This window comes from Leiobunum rupestre, chromosome 6 (assembly GCF_980474605.1).
Source record: "Leiobunum rupestre chromosome 6, qqLeiRupe1.1.hap1, whole genome shotgun sequence".
NCBI lineage: Eukaryota > Metazoa > Arthropoda > Arachnida > Opiliones > Sclerosomatidae > Leiobunum > Leiobunum rupestre.
The window spans coordinates 37,041,664-37,053,695 of NC_143389.1; the positions used below are offsets into that span (position 1 = coordinate 37,041,664).

The following is a 12,032-nucleotide window of genomic DNA, read 5'->3' on the forward strand; positions in this document are numbered from 1 at the left end:
CTTTTGCACTCTTTTTCAACAATCTAAATACGTGATTTTACGCGGATCTAGATCAGTTTCGTGAAAAACGAGAAAATTTGGTGGATCTTAAAATTCATCTTGAGGGTGAAAATACTCTGCCATGTTAGGGTATTAGAGCAGGAAAATATGCCGGCTATACCTCAAAATGTAAAGGTACTGTCACGCCCAAAAACGTATTTTGAAATCGGTCAATTCCAAAATATGTTCTATGTGAAAATTAATCGGGGTCAGGGTTGGGGAAAAAACGGTTTTAGTGTTAAAACAAACCATCTAAGTAACCGCATTTTGAGTTTAAAACAGGTTTTCTTGGTTTTAATCAGCTTTTTTTTTAAACAGTGGTTTATATTACTTTTAAACTCTTTTTTTTTATTTCGTAAATTATTTTTAGCTGTAAATAATGTACCAAAATTATATTCCCAGATTAAAAAAATAATTTTGTATTTTCTGTGACTTTGTTAAAGACTAAACACACACACAAGCTTAGATGCTTTAGAAGACGTTTTAGTTTCGTAGTGTTTTGGTAAGGAAATGTACAATAATTGTTAATAATTTAGAGTAAATAGAAGCAAAGTTAAGGATTAAAAAACCACTTGGCTTAAACCATGATTTAAACCTTAAACTAGTTTGATTTAAATCAGCAGCCCCGATTGAGGTTCCTAAGCCTATTTTCCGGGGGCGTAGTTTTCTAATTTTCTCAAAATCACCTTTTTGCAGATAATGCGTTTCTGAAAAGATGATTAATTAGTTGAAGTTAGATTATTGCGTAATTAAATTCCAAAGAAGTTCATTACAATCTTCGGAATAAAACGCAGCGAAACAACATCCGCGCTACTGTACTATCTAAAATCACTGGGTGATGTAAACAAAACGTCATATACGCGTGAAATGTTCCGATAGCTAGGGTTTTGTTTAAAACTTTTTCATATATACGCGGTATGACGAGCCTTTAAAAACTAAAGGCACCTGAGCACTCTGGTGTAAGGAATGTTAGCGTGGAAGTGGGAGTCCTCTCGGAGTCAAGCGTAGACTCTGGAGACTGGGGACCAGTAATAAAAGGTTCGAGTGTTCGGGGTCAAACGAATTTAGAAATCCCCCGTCGCGACATGCCAGAGAATTTCAAGTGTAAGTAAATATTACGCGAAAATATTCGACTCTCTTTTTTGGAGTGGTACCCGTCTTCAAAAGAGTCCCTGTAGTCAGGTTTCGAGAGAGAAATATGGCCAAGATGGCTGCCATGGCTAAAGGGATAGCGTGATAGGGGAAACGGGGGTGACACTAGCCTTACACTCGAGGGAAGATGACGTCACGCGAAAGCTACCTGTGATAGTTAATGTTTGTCAGAAGAACCTCGCTGGGATTTGGAGTACATCGTTCCATTTTCATTTAGCTGAGTTAGCTCGCTGTGAGTGTTTACCGAATCTGATGTTGGCGTTGTTTACTTTCTTCAACACTCTTGTCGAGATTAGAGGGAAAAGCAGAGGTGACCGGGTGTCAAATGAGTGGTAATTTCACTAAGAAAGTGAATTTAGGGCCGAAATGGTTTAAGCAGATGGCACGTTTAATACAACTAAAATCGATTTATTGGTAGTAACACGAAGGCATATAGCCCACTAACGTAGAGCTCGGCGTTTGGATAAGAAATAATCACTTTATTTATTTTATCCACAAACGAAAATTATCCGGGAAAAAACGATTATTTTACACGTTAAATTGCCATACATGTATAGCCGTGGATAATATCCATGGATAAACAGTTAATCGTAATTTTTATGGTTAATCAACACTTTAGCGGTTAATTTATCTGTTTCGCCGAGCTCTACACTAACTTAATGCCACTTTAGTTGTCTTATATTTTAATTGAGCCCGTCTATCATTACTTGGCTATTTCCCTCTGAGCCTTCTCTACCCTTAAATATTTTTATCAGGCATTTATCGTGAATGATCACGGATTCAGGGAACATTGGTGCTAACTCCTCCTCCATGGTGAGAGAACGATTTTAAAGAGACCATAGCACCCATCTATTTGCACATGGATTTGGGTAACAATAAACAAGGTTGCTCTAATTTTCTAATGGAGTTTTCCTTTAAAGCAAATCTTTTCCATGCTTTCCGTATTACATCAACAAGACCCCATAAAGTATCGCCCATTCTCGTTGCGTGAAATATTTTCATTTCATCCCCGAAGAGACGCTATGTTATAGTCCAGTAACTTTAGGATTTCACTTCGGAAAAAATGCCCCCGGGCTGAATTTTTGCATACACCTTTATTTAGTGTCTATAAACGTTGTGTCAAAAGTCCCCATCATTGGGGTGTATGGAACTTTTTTTTGGCGGGAAAATGCCCGGCAAAAATGGTTTTTCACCAATATCTTCGTTATTATTACTTTTACAGCTATACTGTCAATTACAAAATTAATGCTGAGCACGTTTTTGACAAGAATGGTCTTGTTTGAATTTAGCGTCTGAGCAGTCGTTTCTGCGCAATCGCAGTGCCAATGTTTTTAGTACGGCTTCCATGTTTTTTTTTGTGGAAAATAATATGCCATACCTAAAAATTTCACAATCGAAAGAGGTTATGGTCTTATAGAACCTCCGCAAAGTCCTAAAGTCTGCAGTGCCAACTTTCACCGCCATCTTGGAAAATGGCCGCCATTTTATATTCGCTTATAATTAAAAAATTATTTACCTAAACTCAACATATTCTTCTTCAAATTGTCTTATCCTTCTTTATAAGCTCTTAAAAGGTCGATTTTATCAAAAGGTCAAAGGTCAAGAGCTAAAAAAGTTAAAATATCTTTAAATTATAACGAAAAACGGTATATTTCTTACATATTGCTTATTAATTAAAACTTCTAATAATATTTCATAGTAGCCCTGTTGCTCTGGAGAAGGCCAAAGTTTAATTGGATTAAATTGAATAAGTATTTATTTTAATATTAAATAATAACTGATACCCCACCCTTCGTTTTCTAATAAAAAAAACGTCCTTGGTTTAACGCCAATTTCGAATGAAAAATGTTCTGAGGCGAATTCTAAGTCAAAATGTTGCGCTATGTTCGAAAAAAATTGTTTCAAGACTGCCCGAATTGACATTCAACCACCAGGGGGCATTCTAGGTCGTTACGACCACAGCACATGCAGTTTCAAAGCGAACGGTACGAAAGATATTTTTGAAAACCAATTTTATAAAAATAAAGTAAATATCAAATATTAATTAATAAACACATTAATAAATACATGTAGAAAGATTAAAAAAACCACCACAACCTTCAGTTTCTCATGAATCGCTGGCTTCCAATGGAATACGGGTTATTTTGGCCATGTATGGGGCTCCCATTACAGAAATTTCCATTAACGAATATCGTTATAAATGTTTTACAAAATCTATACATAGAAAGAAATCGGTAAACCTAAATCTTTTACCACCTACAGAAAATGCAGCTAAAGAGCTCTTATTTCGAGTGTATTATCAAATTCGGAAGTGGGTAGGTAATTAATTAAATCCTACAGTTTGGGGATGGATAAATAAAGATAATCTATTACGACCAAAAACAACTTCGCAACCACCGGCTCCGGAATGTCTTTTGAACATGACTTTTTGTAACTGTTTAAAAGGATGCGGACCATTATGTGGTTGTTGAAAGCTCGGACTTCACTGTTCATCAGTTTGCGGTAATTGTCACGGGCAATCATGCCAAAATTGTGAACCAATAGAAATGGATTCAACGGAAAAAAAAAGAAAAGAGCGATAAGGAAATAGATAATCCAGCAGAAAAAGAAAACGAAGAACAAGAAAAAAATGAAATTGAAGAACAAGAAGAATAATAAGTTTAACAAACGATACATTTTTCGGTCGCATCATCAGGTGCGATGTGCATCTGATGATGCAACCGAACGGCAGCGAAACAAGTCGTGTCTTTTAATAAAACATTTTTAAATTTTACTATGCAACAGTAGCCGTTTTTTTAATCTTTCTACATGTATTTATTAATGTTTTTACCTCTCCGAGGGGACTTTATACCTAGGAGGGGTTATACAACCACCGTGTATGTCTGTCTGTCTGTCGCATTTTCGGGGCAAAGGGTAATCGCTGCGTACGCAGTTTCTTAGAATTAGGGAAAAGGTTTTTCCAAAAGGGCCCGTTTTTTGTTGTCATTGGGTGTAGTATAAATATTTTTCAATTTGCGTTAGTACTGGGCGGGATTCGAACCCGAGCCCTCCTGCACGTCAGGTGAGCATTCTACCACAGAACCACGGATATATTGTACACGTCACTGAAAATTAGAAACTCTTCCGAGGAGAGGTATATTTTGGCTTGCCAACTTGTTATTATTAATATTTGATATTTACTTTATTTTTATAAAATTGGTTTTCAAAAATATCTTTCGTACCGTTCGCTTTGAAACTGCATGTGCTGTGGTCGTAACGACCTAGAATGCCCCCTGGTGGTTGAATGTCAATTCGGGCAGTCTTGAAACAATTTTTTTCGAACATAGCGCAACATTTTGACTTAGAATTCGCCTCAGAACATTTTTCATTCGAAATTGGCGTTAAACCAAGGACGTTTTTTTTATTAGAAAACGAAGGGTGGGGTATCAGTTATTATTTAATATTAAAATAAATACTTATTCAATTTAATCCAATTAAACTTTGGACTTCTCCAGAGCAACAGGGCTACTATGAAATATTATTAGAAGTTTTAATTAATAAGCAATATGTAAGAAATATACCGTTTTTCGTTATAATTTAAAGATATTTTAACTTTTTTAGCTCGTGACCTTTGACCTTTTGATAAAATCGACCTTTTAAGAGCTTATAAAGAAGGATAAGACAATTTGAAGAAGAATATGTTGAGTTTAGGTAAATAATTTTTTAATTATAAGCGAATATAAAATGGCGGCCATTTTCCAAGATGGCGGTGAAAGTTGGCACTGCAGACTTTAGGACTTTGCGGAGGTTCTATAAGACCATAACCTCTTTCGATTGTGAAATTTTTAGGTATGGCATATTATTTTCCACAAAAAAAAACATGGAAGCCGTACTAAAAACATTGGCACTGCGATTGCGCAGAAACGACTGCTCAGACGCTAAATTCAAACAAGACCATTCTTGTCAAAAACGTGCTCAGCATTAATTTTTTAATTGACAGTATAGCTGTAAAAGTAATAATAACGAAGATATTGGTGAAAAACCATTTTTGCCGGGCATTTTCCCGCCAAAAAAAAGTTCCATACACCCCAATGATGGGGACTTTTGACACAACGTTTATAGACACTAAATAAAGGTGTATGCAAAAATTCAGCCCGGGGGCATTTTTTCCGAAGTTTGGTCGATTTTTTTCCTAAAGTTACTGGATTATTAGTGAAATCTCCATACGCTCCGGTGATTTCCCAATTAAAGGCTAGTTCCCACTTGGCGAATTTTCGAGACGAATAAAATTTTCGCGCAATGAAAAAAGACGCGTTTTTTTCGGTCGCTGGGAAAGCGGTTCTCCCTTTAGCGCGAAAATATAAAAACGCTGAAAACAACTCGTGCGGGTTTTTAGTAATGTTTTAGGCCTAACATAAAACATCAGTTCAAAATGAACAAAATGGATGTTCCTGTTGATAATTTCAATAAATAAACGATTCTATTCGTGAGATAATTACCTTTACTTCGGTATCTTGGTCAAGTTGGCTGAGCCGCTTTTCTAAAGACCTAGGCTTAATAAGTGACGGACGGGAGCGGAATAGATCGAGGGAACGCGTTTTCTGATTGGCTGAAGCTTTATATCGCCAAGGTGTTTACATAGAGATAGAAAAGAAATAGAGGCACTATTGTATCTGGCGAAGTTGACCGCGAGTGCCGACCCCCTTTTCGCCAATGAAGGAAGCCATGAGATGGGCAGATTACATGGCGCCATCGACGCGCGGTGAAATGAAATACATTATGCCTTTTGGAAAATCAACTGTCTTTTTTTTTTTCAAAAATAATAAACTTTATTTTGGTGCACATGACAACTAGGCCTTCGCACCATACACACCCTGATACAGATACTCAAAAACAAAACAAAAGAAAAAGAAAAAATATATATACAGAAAGATAAAAGTTGGCAGTCTTTTCGACTGTTCTCTCTTCTGTGTTTTTAACAAAAAAAAAAATGACTATTTATGTCTGCTTTGTATTCTACTTGCGCTTTAAAAAATACTGGCCGCGCGAAAAATAGCACAGATATCAGAAATGATTGCCATGTCTCCGTTTTGGACCGCGGTTTTCACCCCTTGTAGAGTTGTATCATATCTGCCTGTGTTTAGGGCATGAAAAAGTCGTGGCCTAACTGGTTGACTACGAACACAGGAGAACAGAATATGCTCCACTGTCTGGACCTCCTGAGTGTTACAACTAGTACAAGCATTCGACTGCTTTAAGTTGATAAGGAATAGTCTTTCATTGGTAGGTAAGCGATCACAGTTCAGTCTGGCCAGGAGAGAGTCCTTCCAAGTTCCAACGGGGAAGCCTCAAGGCTGACAATATGTCACGCGATGGAACTGGTTTGTAACAAACTCTATCCGTACTTTTTAGAAAGAGGTGCCACGCTGTGGTCCAGTTGTTTGACACTAACTGCAAACATCTAGTTTTCAGGCAATTTTTCGAATTTGGAAGAAACTCACTGATAAAGGGGGGACAAGAAACGAGAGAAACATCAGCACATTTGTCAGCCACCACATTTCCCGGCACTCCCACGTGAGCAGGACACCATGTAACCGTTCCCAGTTCGAATTAACGTATCTTATTTAAGATGAATCACGTTAAGTCGGTTACGGTTACAATATGGGAACATTAGAGGCAAGGCTTAATAATAAGAAATCAAGACACGGTAAAAATAAATAAGAACAAGATTTATTGTTCCCTCTTAGGAATTTAATTAACAACTTACAATAAAATTTAGACCTTCATTAGACATTGTCTCTTTCTATACTCCCTCTTTCTTTTTTGGGGATAAACAAAATGGAAACGAACAGTCTGTTGAGTTGGACAAAACTAAACAGCCAGCGGCACGGCACTTGGTGAAGTCGCCTTTATATTGGCCACCAAGCGCCGTGAGTCGCCCTGGCGGCGAAACTAAAAATAATAATAGGGCGCAAGATTTGATAACGGCTCAGTCGCCATCTGGTGACTGAATCCGTTACAACCATAACAAAGTGATGCTGCCCTGATAATTGTCGCATAATGTTCTAAAGGTCAAGACTTGGAAGTCCAAACTGAAGCTGGAGAACATGGAGAGAGCAGACTTGGAGTCTGAACAGACAATAATATCTCCAAGGCTGTGAGTATGAGCGTAACGTAATGCCTGATTTATTGCAAACATTTCCACCGTAGTGATGGGATGACCCGGATCCACCAATGACCGATGCTCAATCCCATGTTCCGGGATACAAAAACCTGCACCCGCGCAACCAAGATCCTCCCTGACGAACCATCGGTATATATAATCGTGTGAGTAGCCTGAATTTTGTCTAGTTCTGAGAAAAACATCTGATAAAGTTGATGGTAGCTTTTACTGGCTGCCAAGGAGGGATCAGAGAAATAGGAGTGTCCTGGTCCAAAGTAAAATACCAATCAATATTAAGTTGCTCTAGGTGCCTCCAGTATTTTAGAAGTGGAGGGGTTTTATGCGATAGCCATTTTCCTTCATGTGGCTGCAATGCTGCCAGACTAGTTTGGGCTTGCACCCTATAATAAGTCGGAGCATCAGAAGCAGCCCCTAATGTTAGGTATTGTACACCTAGTAGATCTCTTCGGAGGGAAAGTGGCATAACGGCAGCTTCCGCCTCCATCATTTCTATTCGGGTAGACTTTGGGACTCCAAGAATTGCCCTAAGCGCTGCATTTTGGACTCTGTCTAACTTATCAAGGTGTGTTTTAGCCGCCGTATTGTATATCATACAAGAGTAATCCAGTCGGGATCGGATGAATTGTGTATATAATACCTTCAGAGCACGTCTAGAGGCTCCCCAATAGGTAGAGGAAACACATCTCAGTAAATTCAAACGTTTCATGGAGGACGCATGAAGGGAATCGATATGGGCGCGCCAGGTCAATTTGGAATCGATGGTGACTCCACCCTCTCTAAACGGGACTGACCCAAAGTGAAGAAAGTATCGTCGAGAAAGTCTGTATTCCGCTTGTTGTGGATCACCATATATTTACATTTGTCCGGCTGAAAAGTGAGTCCCCATTCAGTGCTATACTCTTCCATATTATTTAGGGCCACTTGAAGATGTTCTTGTAAAATCTGGGCATGTCGCCCAGAAGCCCAGATAGCCAAATCATCAGCGTGTTCCCCGTGTAGAACTCCGACTGGACAGCCTTCAGGAATGGCGGCCAGCATAACATTAAAGAGCGTGGGACTAATCACACTGCCCTGAGGTAAACCACGAGTGACTGGAAACGTATCTGAAACCTTGTTGCCGACTTTCACCGCAGCTGTACGCCCTTTTAAAAAATTCTCCAACCAATTGTACAGGTTACCAGTAATACCCGACGCTTCCAATTTGGATAGTAATGCGTGATGGTGTACGCTACCAAAGGCATCTTTTAGATCCAGAAAAATAACAACGCAGATGTGGCCCCTAGCCATAGCGATTTGGGCCTCTTGGGTGAGTCGCAGTATATTGTCTGTTGGCCGACGTCCTTTCCGAAAGCCCGATTGCGAATCCGGAATGGCACCACTGGCCTCCAGAAACCAACTAAGCCTTGTCAGGCCCAATCTGTCATACGTTTTTCCTAAGGTAGGAAGCAACGAAATTTCGCGATAGGAATTGACATCTTGGGGGTTTTTTCCTGGTTTACAAATAGGATGTAAGAGCGCATGCTTCCATTCTGTAGGGTAACAGCCTTGAACCCACAAAGAATTAAACAGTTCCAATAACTTTTCTTGGAAACGTTTAGGGGTGTTCTTCAACATAAGGTTGGAGATGTTATCAACACCTGGAGCCGAGTTTGTTAAACGTGAGAATACACTCTCTAATTCCGCTGGCGTAAAGGGAAGATCGTAAGGGTCCCCTAACGGAGATGGACCTCTCACCGGTGCACCAGACCGGAGGAACCTAGTCGGTGGAAGATGGACGTTCTGCCGGAATCTGTTCGCCAAGACATCAGCAACATCCCCTTGCTGAGAGTAGATCTGGTTACCTTGAAGTAACGTAATATTTTGGGTTGACGTAGTGCCTTTGCTAAACCATTTGACCCGCTGCCAAACTTGGGTGAGGGAGGAATGGCTATTTAAACCGTCACAATATTCTTCAGTACTTTGGTATACCGCCTGAATTCAGCAGCGGCCCTCCGATAGCTCACGTAATCCTGTAAGTTTCGACTATTTCTTGCAAGCCGTCGTAGTGCATTGATTCTTTTTACCTTAATAGGACAAGAAGAATCCCACCACTGGGGGGTGCGAGGTTGAGTAGGACCGCCACAGAGTTTCTTTGGAATAGTCAGTGTAGCAGCGTTGGCTAGCAAAGCTGTAATCGAGTCCACCTGCACTGTGAAGTCTGGGTGAAGAACTCCCTCCGTTAGAGTGTGACGGAAACCCAACCAATCAGCCTGTGGGTAGTGCCAGCGCGTTGTCGTGTTGACAAGATTAGGGACCCTCTCCTCCAAAGTCAGCAGAATGGGGAAGTGGTCACTGGATCCCCCGGGCAGCGTGTGCCAAGAAAGCCTGTGAGCCAGGTCGGAGCTGGCAAATGTTAAATCCAATGCGCTATCCGGGACTCCTATGGAATGTCTAGTAATGTCCCCGTTATTGAGCAGAACCAAATGATCCGTATCCTCAATCCAACGAACGATGAGGTCACCTTGAGTGTTGATCGTGTTACACCCCCACATTGTGTGATGGGCATTGAAGTCGCCCATAATAATATAGGGAGTGTCCAATCGCCCGATAAGGTTATCAAAGAAAGCTCGATCAGCTGTCCGGTGTGGATCGTAAATATTGACCAGCGTATATTGTTTATCATGTACTGTAAGTGTAACCTCACAAATTTCTGGGCCAGAGACCCAGGGGGACTGTGTCATGAACGCATGTAGTGTTTTATCCACCAGAAATACCAGGCCTCCACCCTGGGCGGACCTATCACAGCGAAAGACCGTATAACAGCCAAATTCTAGATTCAGTCTATCCGGCGGTTTCAACCATGTCTCCTGAAGGGCGATAATCTTTGGCTTGTGAAGCCGAAGAATAGCTGTGAGTTCCCCCAACCTCCTTTTTACACTCCTAATGTTCTACTGAATAATAGTGAAATTACGTTCCTCCATCAGGTGGCACGGAGTTTGATCTTGTTGTATTCTCTCGGTAGGCTGGACGAACATTGCCTTGTTTTGACTGAACAGCAACCCCATCAGTAAGGGCAAACCTGGAGATAGCGGTATCCAGTAGCGTATCAAGAGCGACGGCCAATGGAGGAGGAATCGCGCCACCCCCAGTAAAGAGTTGGGCCACTCCCTGGATAAGTTCTCGAATGAGATTTTTAAATTCATCCAAGCCCAAAAAAGCCGATGTGGGTGGGTGGACTGGTTGGGCCTGCTCCTTTGTATGGGAAATCGGCTTTTCTTTTGGCGGCATAGCGTGAGACGATGGGGCCCTTGAACGCCCATCACGATGAGGCGGGCGTGTAACTTGTGCGTAGCTCCTGGTTTTAGCAAGCTCTCTAGCCTCCGGAAAATGAACTTTTTCCTGGCGCTGGATGGTAATGACAGAGTTCTCCAGTTTGAACTTTGGACATCTACGGTCCTTGCAATTGTGGTTACTTTTGCAGTTAACACACTTTGGAGGATTTTCACACTCCTTAGTTTTATCAAAGACGTGATCCTGGCCACATCTGGCGCAGATCTCATGCTGAACGATTGCCTTACAGTTTTTGGCAAAATGGCCATATCTCCTGCATCGAAAACATTGGCTAGGGCCGGAATCATAGTCGAAAAGTCTATAGGAAGAACTGAAGAACCTGACCCTGGGTGGAACAGTCCCGGAAAAGCCCAAGACATAGGCAGAGCTCCTGCCACCCAAGCGACGGACACTAGTAACATCCACTGCTGCAGCCTTAAATTCCTCCAAAATATCGCTTTTAGTAACATCGTTCGGAACTCCTATTATTTTCTTGTAAGTGGTCAGCCGGGGCGAGTCACCAGTTATGAGATCGTATGTTATATCTCCGAGCGATGATGAGGACTGAATAGTCTGTCGTTGTTCCTCCGAGGCAAGGGTAATCAGCAGGTCGCCGTTTCGCAACACCTTAGCCTCTAACCCACGGCCGAACGTTGATTCCACTAGTCTGTGGAACTCCTTTGTAGAAAGCTCAGAAAATGTCTTGGAGCCCTCCTTTGGTTTCAACCGGAACGGCCTCGCCGCGGGGTTTTGTACTCGGGAAGGGGGACCCCTTTGGAGACGGGCCCCTACTTTCGCCTTTTTCCGCGACCTCACTTCGATGAAACCGTCTGGGGCTGGGTAACCCGTAGCGTCATCTTCCTCCTCAGAGTGCATAAAGGCATCGGCGTCCACGTTGGTCATAGCCTCCGCCACAAAGGACGCGGACCCGGCCAAGGCTTCACAGGAACGGTAACGAGAAAAGAACAAAAAAAAAACCAAACAGGACAAAAGGTAAAAGGGGGATAACTAATTGGGGAAAAGGAAAAACTGGGGAAAACTAGCTAAAATACCGTAAAACAAATTTAACAAAAACATAAAACATCAGCAACAAAAAGACAACCTTTCACCAGTGAAAAAATTTGGCACCCAGCGGGGATACAGCCTCTTTGTGTTGAAAAATCAACTGTCTTTTGTTGTAAACAAAGGAAGGATAGATGGCGTTGCAAATTCTGCCCATCTCCGCTTTCATACATGCGGGGGGGGGGGGATGAATTTTCCCGGTCAAAAACAGGGGTGCCTTAGCGCGGTAATCTTACCTCTATTACTTTTCTATATCTATGGGTGTGGAGGTCAAAAAATAGAACATTCGCTTGATACCGCGGAGACG

The 12,032-nt window shown here is 41.3% G+C and overlaps 1 long non-coding RNA gene across 2 annotated transcripts; it reads left to right on the plus strand.

Annotated features, from left to right (window-relative positions):
- The first annotated feature begins 9,303 nt into the window (after positions 1 to 9,303).
- Positions 9,304 to 11,736, plus strand: LOC149940790 (uncharacterized). Of its 2 annotated transcripts, XR_016481266.1 has the most exons (4): positions 9,304 to 9,365; positions 9,426 to 10,021; positions 10,087 to 10,243; positions 10,318 to 11,736. It is a non-coding gene; the product is annotated as an uncharacterized LOC149940790 (long non-coding RNA). The 2 variants fall into 2 exon arrangements; XR_016481265.1 differs by having other exon boundaries at positions 9,426 to 10,243.
- Positions 11,737 to 12,032: the final 296 nt, after the last annotated feature.